Source organism: Pan paniscus, chromosome 16 (genome assembly GCF_029289425.2).
Source record: "Pan paniscus chromosome 16, NHGRI_mPanPan1-v2.0_pri, whole genome shotgun sequence".
NCBI classification, from domain to species: Eukaryota; Metazoa; Chordata; class Mammalia; order Primates; family Hominidae; genus Pan; species Pan paniscus.
In genome coordinates this window covers 19,595,197-19,611,054 of record NC_073265.2, presented here as the reverse complement: position 1 = coordinate 19,611,054, position 15,858 = coordinate 19,595,197, and the positions used below count along the sequence as shown (strand labels likewise).

Here is a 15,858-nt window from a genome sequence, read left to right as displayed (position 1 = left end):
ATTACAGGCATGAGCCTTCACGCCCGGCCGATAACTCTTTTTTTTTTTAAACATTGAAATAACATAAATATGGAAATGAACTACCCACATCTGTTATTATATTGCCCATATCCTTCTGCGGCTTGCCTTTTTTACCCAAAGTTTTCTTCATGAGATTTACCCATGTTAATTCTTTTTAATCTAGTATGTTCATGTTTAATTGCTGTATAATATTCCACCACATGGATATGAGTTTAATTATCCAATCTCTTGTTGGTTAACTTACATTCTGCATCATCTTATATTACTGCAAACACTACTGTGATAAACAGTTATTCCAAATTTCTTTGTACACATGTATTTTTTTGCTCAGGTATGTGCATCTTCAACTTCATTAGAGATTATAAAATTGCGCTCCACTTTACCTAGCTGAGTTTCCACTGGCCCATATCTCTGCCAGGAATTCTGTCAGACTTACATTTTTGCCACTCTGAAGATGACAGAATAGTCATTTTAACTTTCAATTTATCCATGAGTTTCTGGTTCAAGTATCTTTTCCCACGTTTACTGACCATTCCAATTTCTTCCTCTATAAAGTAACTCTTCACATCCTATGCCCATTTTGTCTTAAGTTTTCCTTTTCATTATTAGGCTATTTTTCATATCCTGGATACTAATCATTACAAAAAGTTTCCCTACAACAAGATCACAAAGACAGTTAGGTAAATTTTCTTTGAAATTTTTTCCAGTTTTCCTTTTCATATTTTAGTCTTACAATGTCAGAAAAAAAGACCTAACACTCAAATGTCAAAAAAAACCTAACTGAATAAAAAAGTGGTACATCCACACTACAAAGTACTAATTTAAAAAAAGATGAAGAACATTTCTATAAACAGATATGAAGTGATCTCTGAGAGAAGTTTAAAAAGGTGCAAAATGGGCCGGTGCAGTGGCTCACACCTGTAATTCCCAGCACTTTGAAAACATTCTGAGAGGCTGAGGCAGGTGGATCGCCTGAGCCCGATATCAGCCTGGGCAGCATGGCAAAACCCAGTCACTACCAAAAATACAAAAAAAATAGCCGGGTGTGGTGGCACACACCTGTGGTTCCAGCTACCCTGGAGGCTGAGGTGGGAAGACAGCTTGAGTCTAGGAGGCAGAGGTTTCAGTGAGCCAAGATCACCCCAATGTACTCCAGCCTCAGTGACAGAGTGAGACCCCACCCCAGGTCAAAAAACAAATAAAGTGCACAATGGTGTATGCTATCTTTTATCTAAGGGAGGGAGAAAATATTCCTGTCTCAGTCTCCTGAGTGGCTGGGACTGCAGGATGAGCCACCATGCCCAGCTAATTTTGTATTTTGTATTTTTTTTTTTTTTTTTTTTTTTTGGTGGAGATGGGGCTTCTCCATGTTCATGGGGCTGGTCTCAAACTCCCAACCTCAGGTTATCTGCCTGCCTCGGCCTCTCATGGTGCTGGGATGGGAACAGGAATTAAAAGAAATTTAAAAATGTGTAAACAAAAACTCAGTTGTATGTAAAAAAACCCAATTCCCCCTGAGAAAGAGAGGAGCTGGAGTCCTTCAAAAAAAACTACTACCTCCTGTTTTTCTATGGCAGTGAGCCTTATCTCTCCTCCCTTCCCGGGCATTATAAAAACCCTAATTCCCTAACTGTACAACTGCAAGGTCACTAAACAAACTCAAGTTACAAAATATATTTTTCCTAAAAAAGGAAAAAATAATATAATGCATGATTCAATTGAACAATTATCTGTGTTTCTCACTTCTATCATATGCTTCACCCTGCACAGATCTACCCTCACCTCATAAAATGCTTAAAAGGTAAGTCTTGTTCAGAACTCAGTGCTTTAAATGTTAATCCAACTGGGCCAATGCACATAAATAATTAATTAATAACCTCCTAAACCCCATCAGTCTCTCTAATTCCTTAAAAATCCTGCTACAGGATTGTAAGCGTGAGCCACCGGGGTGCTGGGATTGCAGGTGTGAGCCACCGCACCCAGCCCAATTTATTAATCAGAAAAGAATAGATCGGCCTGGTGTGGTGGCTCACGCTTGTGATCCCAAGAATTTGAACAGCCGAGCGTGTTGGATCCCTTGAGCCTAGGAGTTCCAGACCAGCCTGGGCAACATGGTGAAACCGGGTCACTTTTTTTGTTTGTTTTTTGTTTTTGTTTTTGTTTTTTGAGGCGGAGTTCCGCTCTTGTTGCCCAGGCTGGAGTGCAGTGGTATGGACTCAGCTCGCCGGGCCTCTGCCTCCCGGGTTTGGGTGGTTCTCCTGCCACAGCCTCCCTAGTGGCTGGGATTGCAGGCATGAGCCATCAAGCTCGGCTCTTTTTTTATTTTTTTGGTGGAGATGGGGTTTCTCCATGTTGGTCAGGCTAGTCTCAAACTCCTGACCTCAGGTTATCTGCCCGCCTCGGCCTCCAGGGGTGCTGGGATTTCAGGCATGAGTCACCACGCAAGGCCCAATTTATTAATCATAAAGCAACTGATCGGCCTGGCATGGTGGCTTATGATTCTGATCCCAGGATCTGTATGGCTGAGCGCGAGGGATCGCTTGAGCCTAGGAGTTCCAGACTGGCCTGGGCAACATGATGAAACTTGGTTTCTCTTTTTTTTTTTTTTTTTTTTTTTGAGACAGAATTTCGCTCTTGTTGACTGGCTGGAGTGCAGTGGCGTGGTCTCAGCTGCCTGTGGCCTCTGCCTCCAGGTTTGGTTGGTTCTCCTGCCTCAGCTTCCCAAGTGGCTGGGATTGCAGGTGTGAGCCACTAGGCCCGGCCTTTTTTTTTTTTTTTTTTTTGGTAGAGACGGGGTTTCTCCATGTTTGTCAGGCTGATCTCAAACTCCCAACCTCAGGTGATCCGCCCGCCTTGGCCTCCCTGGGTGCTGGGATTGCAGGCTTGAGTCACCATTCCTGGCCCAATTTATTAATTAGAAAGGAATAGATTGGCCTGGAGTGGTGGCTCATGCTTGTGATCCCAGGAGTTTGGACGGCTGAGCACGGCAGATCGCTTGAGCCTAGGAGTTCCAGACCAGCCTGGGCAACACGGTGAAACCTGGTCACTTTTTTTGTTTGTTTTTGTATTTTTTTTTTTTTTGAGGTGGAGTTTCACTCTTGTTGCCCAGGCTGGAGTGCAGTGGCGTGGACACAGCTCACTGGGCCTCCGCCTCCCCGGTTTGGGTGGTTCTCCTGCCTCAGCCTCCCGAGTGGCTGGAATTGCAGGTGTGAACCACCATGCCTGCTAACTTTGTATTTTTTTTTTTTTTTTTTAGTATAGACGAGTATTCTCCACATTGGTCAGGCTGGTCTCAAACTCCCGACTGCAGGTTATCCACCCGCCTCGGCCTCTCGGGGTGGTGCGATTCCAGGCATGAGCCACTGTGACTGGCCCAATTTATTAATCAGAAAGGAATAGATTGGCCTGGCGTGGTGGCTCACGCTTGTGATCCCAGCTGGGACTTTGGACTGCCGAGCACTGAGGATCGCTTGAGCCTAGGAGTTCCAGACCGGCCTGGGCAATGTGGTGAAACAGGTCTTTTTTTTTTTTTTTTTGAGGCAGAGTTTCGCTCTTGTTGCCCAGGCTGGAGTGCAGTGGCGCGGTCTCAGCTCCCCGTGGCCTCCACCTCCCGGGTTTGGGTGGTCCTCCTGCCTTAGCATCCTGAGTGGCTGGGATTGCAGGCGTGAGCCACCATGCCAAGTTAGTTTTTTATTTTTTTATTTTTTTGGTAGAGACTGGGTTTCTCCATGTTAGTCGGGCTGGTCTCCATCTCCTCACCTCAGGTGATCTGCCGGACTCCGCCTTCTGGGGTGCTGGGTCAGGCGTGAGTCACTGCGCCTGACCCGACACCAGGTTTCTTAACAGAAAAACAAAACAAAAACCATAAAGATTAGCCTGGCCTGGTGGGCCCGGCGGGTAGTCCCAGCTACTCTGAAGGCTGATGTAGGAGGATTGCTTGAGCCAGGGGGTGAAGGTGGCAGTGAGCCATGTTGGCGCTGCTGCAGTCCAGACTGGGCGACAGAGCAGGACAGTGTCTCAGGAAAAGGGAAAGGTAAAAAAAATAAAGAAAAAGAAATACATAAAATTGCTAAATCAGGGAACAGCTTAAGAGTGTATTATTGAAACAAATAGAGGCAAAGGTGAGCAGACACCAATGTTCACTTAGTGGAACTGCAGGTATCTCTAGACAGGAGGCTGCTACTTTTCCAAAAGAAATCTACTACTGACTTAAAAAAAAAAAAAAACTTGGTTTGTTACAATATACAAATAGCTAAACTTTATATAGCCACCACCCTCTTCTAGCACTGCTCTAAGCCTTTTCCTGCTCTGAAATAGCTACTAATGTTACCTCCATTGTAGAGAAAACAGATGCCAGAGGTTGTTGTGGAAGGACCACGGAAACTATGAAATTTACTTGTAAGTTTCGGACTTAAAGGTTCTTCCTGCTCTGCTCCATACACTGCAACATTTTAGTTAACATACCTCTTAAAATACTGGTCCTTTCTGTATTTGGAGGGACTCATATTGCAGTGTGAAGTTTTTTCTTGCACTAAGCATTTGGTCATAAGCTCATTTGTGTTTTATGTCAGGTTTAAGTACCTCTTCAGACATTGTTCAGTTAGGAATGTAAATATGAGCAAACAGGTATCTGAAATAGATAACCTAGAAAAAAATCACTTATGAGAAAGTCAAGAAAATGTAAACTCTGAATTTGTGGCTATTTTCAGAATGTATTTTTTGGTATTTAATGGCATTATGAGTATATTCATTTTTTAAAATTCCTTGTCTTCTACAGATACATATAAGGTAATTTAAAAAATGATATGATATATAGGTTTTACTTCAAAATAATTCAGAGGAAGAAAGAATGTATATAAATGAAGTGGGAATACAAATGGAACAAAACAGGATGTGGCCAGGTGGCCTCTCCTTGGGCAGAGGAGGTGAGGCTCACCTCACAAAGATCTTTGGAGAGAGGGAGGCGGGGATCTGAGCACAGTGGGAGCCCCCCTCTTCCTGCCTGCCCACCCCGCCTGAGGGCTCCACTCACCACCATGCTTGTCTGCAGCCCCAAGCTCCTGGGGGGCTGGGGCTCCTGGACCGGGCTCATCAGCAGGGTTCTGGGCAGTGGCCAGGAATTTTCTGTGCCCATTTTTGTAGTTGCTATAAGCCGCAACACCATCTGCTGCAGCTCCAGCAGCTTCACCTGGAGGGAGGGGTGCTCAGCTGCCATGCCGCTGCCTGCGCCCACCCTCACACCCCCCCCACCCCCACCCCCACAGAGATGTTGCACACCCTACCTTCATCTCCTCCCTGAGCTCCAGCCTGATGGGATGGTGTCCTCCTCCCAGTGCCGCATCTTTGGCACGGCCCCCTGGTTCTGATAAAAGGTGATGGATTTTCCTGCGGGAGGACAGGGCTCAGATGCTGGGGCCCCTCCGACGGTCCTGCAGCTCCCTCTGCCATGCCCTGGCCTCCCACTCACTGATGGCAACTCTCTCGCCAGTGGCGGATGAAGCAAAGTTCTTTTTTCTTCACCAGCTCACTCAGGTCTGCCTTCTCCTCCAGGTGGTCCATAAAGCTGCTCTGGAGCCAAAATATTGCAGTCACATCTCAGCAGCGACCTGCCCTCAGGTGGCATTTTCAAGTCATGGAGAAGGCGGAGGTGAGTCCTGGCATGGGCCAGCTTCTCCATGACTTCCTGCAGGGCCCAGTGGGTCTCCCCACTCACAGACTCACCCCCAGGCCCTGGGGCTCCAGGGCCTCTGGCTGCCTCTGGCTCCTTCTGGGCTGAGGCCACCAGGTGAGCCAGGCGCTGGCAGCACACCCTCTGCTCTTTCACCTGCTCTTGTAACTGTGCCTGCTTCTCCTGGGCACTAGCTCCAGCGGACTTGAAAAATGCCACCTGAGGGCAAGACACGAGCATTCTTGTAGGGGCATACACGGAGCAAACGGGGCAGAGAGGTGGAGTGCAGGCCCTTCCCTTGGGGCCTCAGAGAGTACACGTTTGTCACAGGTAAAATGGTGTCTGACCACTGGCTCTCGGAAGGGGTGAGGGTCCAGAGAAATCAGAAGGCAGGGAAACGAAGAGCATAAAGGGGTCTTGGAGGGACCACAGAGGAAGGTGGCAAAATGGGTGCAGGGGGAGTCAGGCTCACCATGGCCTCCCTGTTCTCCAGGTCCTCTGGGACACTCTGCATGGGCGAGGTGCCTCCTCCCCCTCACTGGCCAGATGTTCTCCTCCGTGTCCTGTGGGGGGTGGCCAGAGGGGTCTTCAGACAACCCAACAAGGGAGGTACTGTGGGCCCACCTCTACCTCCACCCTCACTGTGTAACCCTGAGCCAGCCCCTCCCCAGAGAGCAATGAGCTGTTGTTCTTTATTTTTACTTTTAAGAATCAAGATCTTGCTATTCCGCCCAGGCACACTCCCACTACTGGTCGATGTGGGAGTTCTGACCTGCTCCCTTTCTGACCTTGGCCAGTTCAGCCATCCTTAGGCAACTTGGTGACCCCCCGCTCACAGGAGGTCACCACACTGATGCCGAACTTAGTGCAGGCACCCGGTCGGCATAATGACCAGCTGTTCTAAAGGTCTCTTCCAACTCCTCAATCCTATGCTGCTAGCAGTCCCCCCTTCCTCCTGGGGCTCTCTCCTCTTCCTCTGAGCGGTCTCCCGTACTTTCCCCAGGGAGAGCCATGAGGCTAGGCTGGGCTGTTAGCTGCTGGTTCTGCTGGCTGGCCGCTTCCAGGTGCTCCTAAGGGGCCAGGAAAGAGTGAGAAGGGATGGAGTTTGCCAGGTCGTCCCCCTCACGGCCCCGTCCTCGGCAGCTCCCTCCCCTGGGTCTCCTGCAACTTTTGGCAGGCCATCTCAGCCACTGCTTTGCCCCAAGCTTCCTGCTGCTGCAGCTGGTTCATTAGCTGGGTCTGTTGCAGTCACTGCCTGTACAGCGCCTCCTTCTCACAGGTCAGCTGCTGATAGGCGGCCACCTGCTGCTGATAGGTGGCCACGTACTGCTGCAAGTGACCCAGGTAATGGTCTGGCTGCTGCTGCAGACTCTGAGCCTCTTGGCTCTTCAGCTCCACCTGCAGGAAGACCCTGGGTGTGAGGGCATGTGGTGGCTGGCTTCCAGATTCTGGGCCCAGTAACAGGGTAGCGACAGCACTGTGGGGCTCTGTCGCCTGCCCAGGCCCCTGTCCCCTTACTCCAGGCCTAAGTGACTGCCTCCCTTTCCTAGAACCCCATGCCTCCTTCCCCAGCCTCAAATCTCATACCCTCTTCTCATTTACTCCTCAGCGCCTCTGTAAGGAAAATGCTAACTTCCCTTTGAAGTTAAAGAAACAGAGACTTAGAGATGCAAAGTACTTGAATGGTGACCAGTGGAACCGAGGCTGGAATCCAGTTTTAATCTAAGGAGACTTTTTGTTTTGTTTTGAGACAAGAGTGTCACTCTGTGGCCCAGGCTAGAGTGCAGTGGTGCAATCTCAGCTCACTGCAACCTCCACCTCCTGGGCTCAAGCGATTCTCATGCCTCAGCCTCCAGAGTAGGTGGAATTACAGGCATGCGCCACAATGCCCTGCTAATTTTTATTTTATTTTTTTTTGTAATTTTAGTAGACATGAGGTTTTACCACGTTGGCCAGGCTGATCTCAAACTCCCGACCTCAAGTGATTCTCCTGCCTCAGCCTCCCAAAGTGCTGGGATTATAGGCATGAGCCACTGCAGCTGGCATAAGGAGCCTGTTATAGCACTGTCTCTTCCCCTGTGATTGGGGGCTCCATGCCTCTAGCTGTGATGATGATGTCCAGACCTGAGAGGAGCCCAGGGCTACCCACCTCTAAAAGTCAGAGGGCAGGAAGCAAGAAACAGTCACAGTACTGCCCTGGATGGTGCTGGGGTCACCTGCCCCCAGGCTGGAGCTGCCTCTGGCTTGGTACCTCCCCTCCCCAGAGGCTGCTGCCCGCCTCCCAGTCCTTTTTGGATGAGGTGGAGGTTTCCGTGTCCTTCACCTCGCCCAGCTTCTCCTGTAGCTCCTTTACTTGCTGCTCCAACTGTAGTGCGCTCTTGTTCTCATTGTTCTGGACAGAGAGAAGCAATCAGCAGCCACCCATTGCAGCTGGAGACCCCAGAACTTGGTGTCTGCCTCCCATGGCACTGGGAAGGCTGGAGGCAGGTTAGAAAAATCATCCCCTCTCTCCCACAGCCACCTGGCTCACAGGTGCCTTTAGAAGTAACCTTTCACATGAGGGCCACACTGCCCCATTTTAGAGGTGGGGAAACAAAGGCCCAGAGGGCTTGGGAGGGCAGGCTCCCCAGGAGGGGCAACGCACCAGCTCCTCGAAGATGCTCTGTGGCTCGGCCAGCTGCTGAAGCCTCTTATGCTGCTCCTAAAGCCTCTCCTCCTGCTTCCGAAGCCTCTCTTCCTGCTCCCGAATCCTCTCTTCTTGTCCCCAGTTCAGGAGACTTATGCACTGATTGTTTTTGACCTGGGCCTGGAGCTCTACTGCCACTCTCTCTAGTTCCTTCCTCAGGTGCTGCAGCTCCACCTCAGAGGGCACTGCTGGGGGCTCTGTAGGCAGGGGTTCAGCTGAGAAAGGAAGCAGACAATAAGGGCCTCTGGATTCTCAAACAAAACAAAACAAAACAAAAACCGTCCTCTTGGTACACAGCTCCTCTCAGGCTCCCCAAACTTGGCCTCACTGCTAATAATTCCTCACAGCCGGATGGTAGCCAGTCTTCAAAGCCACTTTCAGATAGAGAGAACTGTGGGTGGCTGACAATGGGCCCCCTTTGCTGATAAAGACCCTGAGGCTCATGGAGATGACAAGACTTGCCGTCTCCTAGCACAGACCTCTTTCCCTCTGCCTCCCTCTCCCTTCCATCCACCCACCTCCCTGGGGCATTCTAAGCCACCCTCACAGCCCTCTGATGCCAGTCCTGCTCCCAGGTCACGCCAGCCCCATCTTAACCATCTGGTTTTTGAGTTTGGACAAGCTCCTCTCCAGATCCTCTACCCGATGCGTATAATGCTCCTTCTCTGTCTTCAGTGTGTAAACCTGCCCAAAGCACAGGGGGAAAGGGCCCTGGAGAGAGGGGCTGGTGGCTGGACAGGCTGCCCTCTCCCTCTCTGCCCCCACCTCCACAAAGCCCAGACCCATGACCACCTCTGGCTCTACTATTCCCATTTTACAGATGCCCAGAAAGATCCAGTGACCTATCTAATGTTGGGGGGCTGAAGGGTCAGATCTCACCTCCTGCGACATTTTTCTCATCCTCTGCTGCCACCGGGCCCTCTCTCCTTTTATTTGTTGAGCATAGTTATCTCTCTGTAATTGGACTTGTTGAAACGACTCCTTCAACTGCAAGAATGGGCACAGAAGTTAGGAAGGGCTGTCACTGGTCCTCAACTGCTCCTGGCCACCTGGGGTCATCTTCCTTCCACATCCCTCCCTCTGCAAAACCTCACCCATGTTAGCTATGCCTTCAGCCGTGCCTTCTCCTGTATGGACTGCTCTAACTGCCACTCGACAGGTGCTCTGCTGCGGCTCAAGAACTGGATGGCGAAGAGTGAGAAGTTCCAATCTGGGGAGCCCGGGACATTCCACACAGTGCCCCTTAAAAGGGCTAGGGCTAGGCTCAATATACAACTCGGTCAGTAAAGATCAAGGCATTTCCAAGCCCATGGTCTGGTTTTTAAAAGAACTCAGAAAAGTTGGAAGGGACAGGGAAAGAGATCGAATTTACAGCTGGCTAACAGAGGCCCAGAGAGATCAGATAATATTGCTATGGTTATTACTGTTATTATTACCACTGTTTGAACCTTTATGGAGTGCTTCAACGAGTTCCATGCTAGCAATCCCATTTAATCTTCGCCACCATAGGAGACAGTTACTATGATTACCTCTATTGTGTAGATGAAAAAACATGGAGTATTTGAGGTTAAGTGCTTGCCTAAGATCACTTAGGCAGAGCTGGGATTTGAACACCCAGGTCTATCTGATTCTCTAAACCCATTTTTCTTGCTGGGGGTGGGGTCACAGATAAGAAGGGGAAAATTAATCTTTGGACACTTTTTGAAATGATGATACATTCGCATAGTCCGAAACTCAGAAAGTACAGAAGGGAAGTATCTCCCGCCACCCTATTGCTCTCTCCTGAATTTTTTATGAACACTTGCAGACATGTTTTATGTATATTATCATAGTATGTACACAAACATGCACACACACACACATTTCCTCTCTCTACAGAAATGGTAACATACTAAAGGTACTCTTCTGTACCTTCACAGTACAAGTACCCAATACCCCACCTAGGACTTGGCCAAGACCACAGCCAGGTAAGGGCAGGGCAGGCACTTGGTCTCCAACCTCTGTGTCCAGTGCTCACTCCCCAAAGTGCCCCCCAACTCACCCACAGCAGCTGACTCAGCCCCACGCTGCCTCTAACAACCATACAAAAAAGCAGCCAGAAATGGCCATGCTGCCTTCTGGGCAGGACACTCCAACCTGCAGAAGGGACCTTTAGGCTCACTCCTCCATCTGTGAAGCTGGGCACCCAGGGGACAGGGCAAGTGGTTGAACTCACACTGATCTCCTTCTCCTCTGTGGTGGTGACAGCAGAGAGAGCCCGCTCTAACTCTCCTATACACTGCAATGAATATTGCAGGCAGCCCGCCAGATCCTTGGACTCTTCAGTAATGAGAGAGTTGAGATGGGGCCCAAAGGACTCCCCCTGAAGACCTGTCAAAGTGCCAGGTTGAAGGATGACAGGGTGCCCAGATTCCTACCTTCAAAGTATCTGAGAGAACATTTTGTGTCATATAGGTCCGTATTTAGTTGCTTTTTCTGTATGTTCAACCTCTGGATTTGAACCTTTGGGAGAAAAACCAAGCAAGTGCTGAAAGAGAAGGAAAGAAACACTCTCCGGAGGACAGGAGGAAACTTCACACCCTCCACTCACCTCTAGCTCCCTTTTGGCTTTTTCTTTCTTGTTTGCTTTTCCTATAGGAAGGGGAAGACAGAGCTCTTACCAGGGAGACGCAGAGATGGCACAGCAAGAGATATGCCCCCAGAATGCCACCAATGCCCCAGGACAGGCCCACCCATGGGACCAGGTTATCAGGGGCCCTGTGGGGATGGGGTGGAATCTGAGGGGTGAGCCTTCTTCCCCAGGCTGGGAGTGGGCGAGATGAGACTGAGGCCTCTATGTCTGAGTGCCCCCCAAACCCAGCAGTCGTGTCGCGAGCAAATAAAGAAATCATGTTACTTCTTCCAGCTGATGTTCCACTTGTTTCTTCTGTTGTTTCTGTGGGAAGAGTCAAATTAAGGTGATGGAGGGTGACCCCCTCAACTCTATTCCCCAGACAGGAAGCGGTAGGCAGGGGCCAGGAATGGATTTTAAAGGCAAAGTTCTCAGACCCAATGGGAACATGAACTGGTAAACTCTCTTCAAGCTCCCAAGGACAGAGGATTTGGGTCTTTGTTGGCTTTTGCCCACAGCCACAGAACTCAAAGTCTGAATCAGGACTCTCTTGAGAGGACAGTAACATAAACCCCTAGAGATGGAGTTTCAGAAAGGCCCCTCCTTCTGGCAGCTTGTGATTTAGAAAAGTGGGTTCATTCAATAAATGTGTACTGAGCATGTATGGGCCAGGTATGATTCTTCACAGCAGATATAGGATGGAAAAGGACAGACAGGAGCCCTTGGCCCTGAGGTTTCCATTCTAGGGGGCCTTTAAATTTCAGACTCTCAGAGCTAACAGAGACCTTTGATACTCACTACCTCCTCTGGAAACACAAGACCAAAAAGGAGAGGTGGCTTGTCCAGAATCAAAGAGCAAATTAGGGACTGAGTCACAGCAGAAATACGGGGCCCCTGACAACCAGTCAGGCAAGCACTTCCCCAAGAGGCAACAAACCCAGGGCGTGTGTAGCAAGGACTCGAGCAGGGGTGTCTGGAGAGGAGAGAGTCGGCAAAGAGGGCAGCAAAAGAAGAGCTATGCTGCATGCTCTGGGGTCCCTCCACGTGAGGCCTGGGCACCCCAGCTCCCTATTTGTCCTTGCCACCAGGGGCCCCCAGCACTTTCTTCAGGGCCCCAAGGGGAAACTGGAGCCCAGGATTGGCAGCGTGGATTCAGGGGACCCCACTGGACTCTCACCAAAGATTTGATGGTGTTCTTCAGTTGACTGATTTTTACGGACCTTGAATCCAGGACTACTGCTGGTTCTTGGCACGGGCTCTGAGGCGCATGCAGAGAGGAGGTGGAGCAGGAGTAGGGGGAGAGGTAGAGAGAACAATCATTAGGGCTGGGGTGTGTGGGCTGTCTCAGCTGGCAGAGGGGCACCCAGTCCCACCTGGAGGAGGAGGTTGGAGGGCTGGCCTGCAGGGTCACTGCCCCTCCGCCCAGAGCCTCTTATCTCCAGATCCTTCAGGGCAGCAGATGATGTAGGGCCCTCCCCGTGGAAACCTGTTGCTGACTACAAGAGATGAGAGCGCATATGGAGATGTTCTGTCCCCCACAGTGTCTGAGCCCTCTGACTTCCTTTCTTCCCCGTCAACTGGCAACATTTTCTTTTCTGCTTATCTTGGACCCTTTGTCCCATAACTCTGTGCCAACTTCTCTCATGGTTCTTATCTCCACATCATCCCACCCTGGGGCCCTTTCAGTGACTCCTGATGACAAGTGACTGTTCTCATTGTCCTGGCTTTCCCTTGAGACTGGGGATGAGGAAAATCAAACAGCAATGCTGGGTGTCCTGGGTGTTTACGGCAGGCCATGTATTAGGGATTAACATAAAAACAACAAAAACAAATCTCATTTAAACTTCACAAATGGAAGTCAAACAATACCATCTCTGTTATACAGATGTAAAAAGAGAGGCCCAAAGAGCTCAAGCAACTTGCCGTAAATCATATCCCTACCAGGCGGAGAGGCAGGATGCAAACCCAGAATTCCATTTTTTTTTTTTTTTTTGAGACGGAGTCTCGCTCTTTCCCAGGCTAGAGTGCAGTGGCACAATCTCGGCTTACTGCAAGCTCTGCCTCCTGGGTTCATGCCATTCTCCTGCCTCAGCCTCCTGAGTAGCTGGGACTACAGGCGCCCACCACCATGCCTGGCAAATTTCTTTGTATTTTTTAGTAGAGACGGGGTTTCACCATGTTAGCCAGGATGGTCTCAATCTCCTGACCTTGTGATCCACCTGCCTTGGTCTCCCAAAGTGCTAGGATTACAGGCGTGAGCCAGCACACCTGGCCAAACCCAGAATTCTTAACCATCACCCAACAGTCCATCCGCGATCTTAACAATTACCCTCTATTGCCCCTTGGGCCCCCTGTCCCCAGAAGCCTGGCCAGCCAAGACTCACATCCCCAGGTGACTGGCAACCACCAGAAGTGGCTGTCTCAGGGATACTGCCATTTGTTTTCCTGTTCCTCTTGGCTCCTGCTGGAACTCTAGGGCTGTTTTTCTGCCAATATTCTTTTAACTGTGGGAAAGAAGAGCAGTAATACTCATAAGAACTGTCAGCCCCTACAGCCACATCCTCCTTTACAGTTTTTACAAAATACTCTTATACACCATCTGAATTAACAACACCAACAACTGTACAAGGTGTTGTCACAATCATTTAGTGACTGAGAAGGATTGATATCATGGCTAGAAAAAAGAAAAAAAAAGAAAAAGGCGATACTGGGACTTTGAAACTCAGTCTTCTGACTCCAAGCTCTGGAGTTTTGCCAAGAATCAGCAGCTGCCAGGGACCAAAACCAGAGGCAGAGATAGAAAAGTAAACATTAAGTAGGCAGGAACTGTATGCCATGTGGTTTAGAGTCACACATCCTCACACGTCTGTTAGTGTGAAGAAGTGCACCAGTACCTCTCAAACTTTTATATCAATGTGTCCTCATGGCAGAAGGCAGCCTTTCTGTGAAATCAGAATTCATCAGAAAGAGGACAACCCAAGCCTCATTTCAGAGAGAGGTCTGGTATACTCTTAGAAACCTATGTGACTGTCATCCCTAAGTACATTCATGTTTTTTCTCTTGATCTCAAGAGAATCAAGGGAAACTGATGCTTCAGAAAGATGCCCCACATTTATCCTGTGGCACTCAAAGTACCCAAGCTTGAGATAATATGAGGAAGATTCAAGGTGTCAAGTTCAGTTTCCCAAGATCTATTTCACAGAAGATGAGCAAATGTCACTTCAGAGACCACTGACTGAAGGAGAGTCTGGTCCCAGAACCATGGAGAATTAGAATATGAGGTGGAGAACTCAGAAAAAAATGTTAAAATCTCTCTGGAAAGTAGAAGCCTGGGAGAAAACCAAATCAAACCCATTCTCTCATTGCCACCCAGAGATACTGTCGATGTTTTGAGTTCATGGGGGAAGTGTAGGCTTTTCCCACCGTCAACATCTGTAAGGGAGTGAGGCAGCCTGGAACCTCTTGCTCCTAGGTCCCATAGTCTCCATTCCCCTTCCAGCTGGAAATTTGTGCTGTGACCAGAGGAACCAGAAACGGGGTGAGAACGCTTAGGGGACTGGGTCATAAGATCAAAGGCCAGTCTTGCAGTAACGGCAGTTACTAGGTGGGCTGTGACATCACAACATTCCACTCCTCCTGGTCGGGGGGAGGGACCATGTCAGCACCATGTCCAAGTCGCCGCTCCACGATGGGGGAGGGAAGCACAGGGTTGGGACCCAGCTCCTTGGAGATGCCAGCACAAAGAACCCAGGGAGGTCGACCTTGAGGCAGCAGGAGGGGAGGGCACAGTCTGCAGCAGGGAGTCCCAGGATTCACCAGCCCAAAGTCACCCAGGGATGACTGGCGAGGGTGGGGCCTGGCTCCTTGGAGATGAGAGCCCAAAGAGCCCAGGGAGATCAAGCTTGGGGCGGCAGGAGATGAGGGCCCAGTAATGGAGCGGGAAGCCCCAGGAGTCACCCACCCAAAGTCACCCTGGGGTGATTGGCGAGGGCAAGGACTGGGCTGCTTTCTGAAGGGGTGGGGCTGACTGACAAAACTTTGGTGGGGGTAGCCCAAGGCACCGGGGTTGGGGGGACCAGTCCAGTGTGCCTCAGGAGTCGTATAGACTCTGGCAGGGGTCTTGTCATCAGAGGGGTTCTGTGGCTGGGTTGAGGGGCTATGACCTAGTGCGTTTTTACCTTCTTCTTGGCTGCAGCCAATTTGTTGTGTTGAGTTTCTTCTGCCATCGCAGGGTGGGGAGGGAGGCAGGGTTGGGGCCACAGCAGCAAAATCTCAATGAGAACCGATCAAGGCCTCCAGTCACCTACCAGGCAGCTGTGTGACTGAGCCAGAGGCCGCCTAACCAGGGCCCCAGTAGAATGCAGAATAGGGGCGTGGCCTTAATGCTCCAAGCCCATTGGTCAATGAGAAAGATGAAAGGGAAAGGGGGCATGGCCAGACAGCAGCGTGTCCAGAGGGCCCTGTGGCTCACAAGGAAAGCTGCCCATGCAACCGCTCTCCCCACCCACTCTAAGAGAGCGGAGAGCGCTCTCCCACTCTGGAAGAGAAGAGGGGCCGGCTTTTGCTTTAAAAGCTTTAAAACTTTAAAAAATATATGTGTGTATACTTTATATATATGTGTGTCCGTGTGTGTGTATCTATGTTTTTCTCCATAGCTGTCTTCATTATCCAGCTTCTATGCAAGGTCTATGATTTTGGCCTATATTCTTCATCTTTGATTACAGTACAAAAATTACCAGTATTACCTTAACTGAGATACAGATCCTATAAAAATGGAAAATGCATAGCATGCTTGATGATTAATGAAGCAGACTATATTATCCAACATTCTAATAAGATAATCACAATGATTTCTCTTTTTTGGAAAAATGT

The 15,858-nt window shown here is 49.6% G+C and overlaps 1 pseudogene; it reads right to left on the bottom strand.

Annotated features, from left to right (window-relative positions):
* Positions 1-4,872: 4,872 nt before the first annotated feature.
* Positions 4,873-15,242, bottom strand: LOC129394004 (putative golgin subfamily A member 8I; annotated as a pseudogene).
* Between the last annotated feature and the right edge of the window lie 616 nt (positions 15,243-15,858).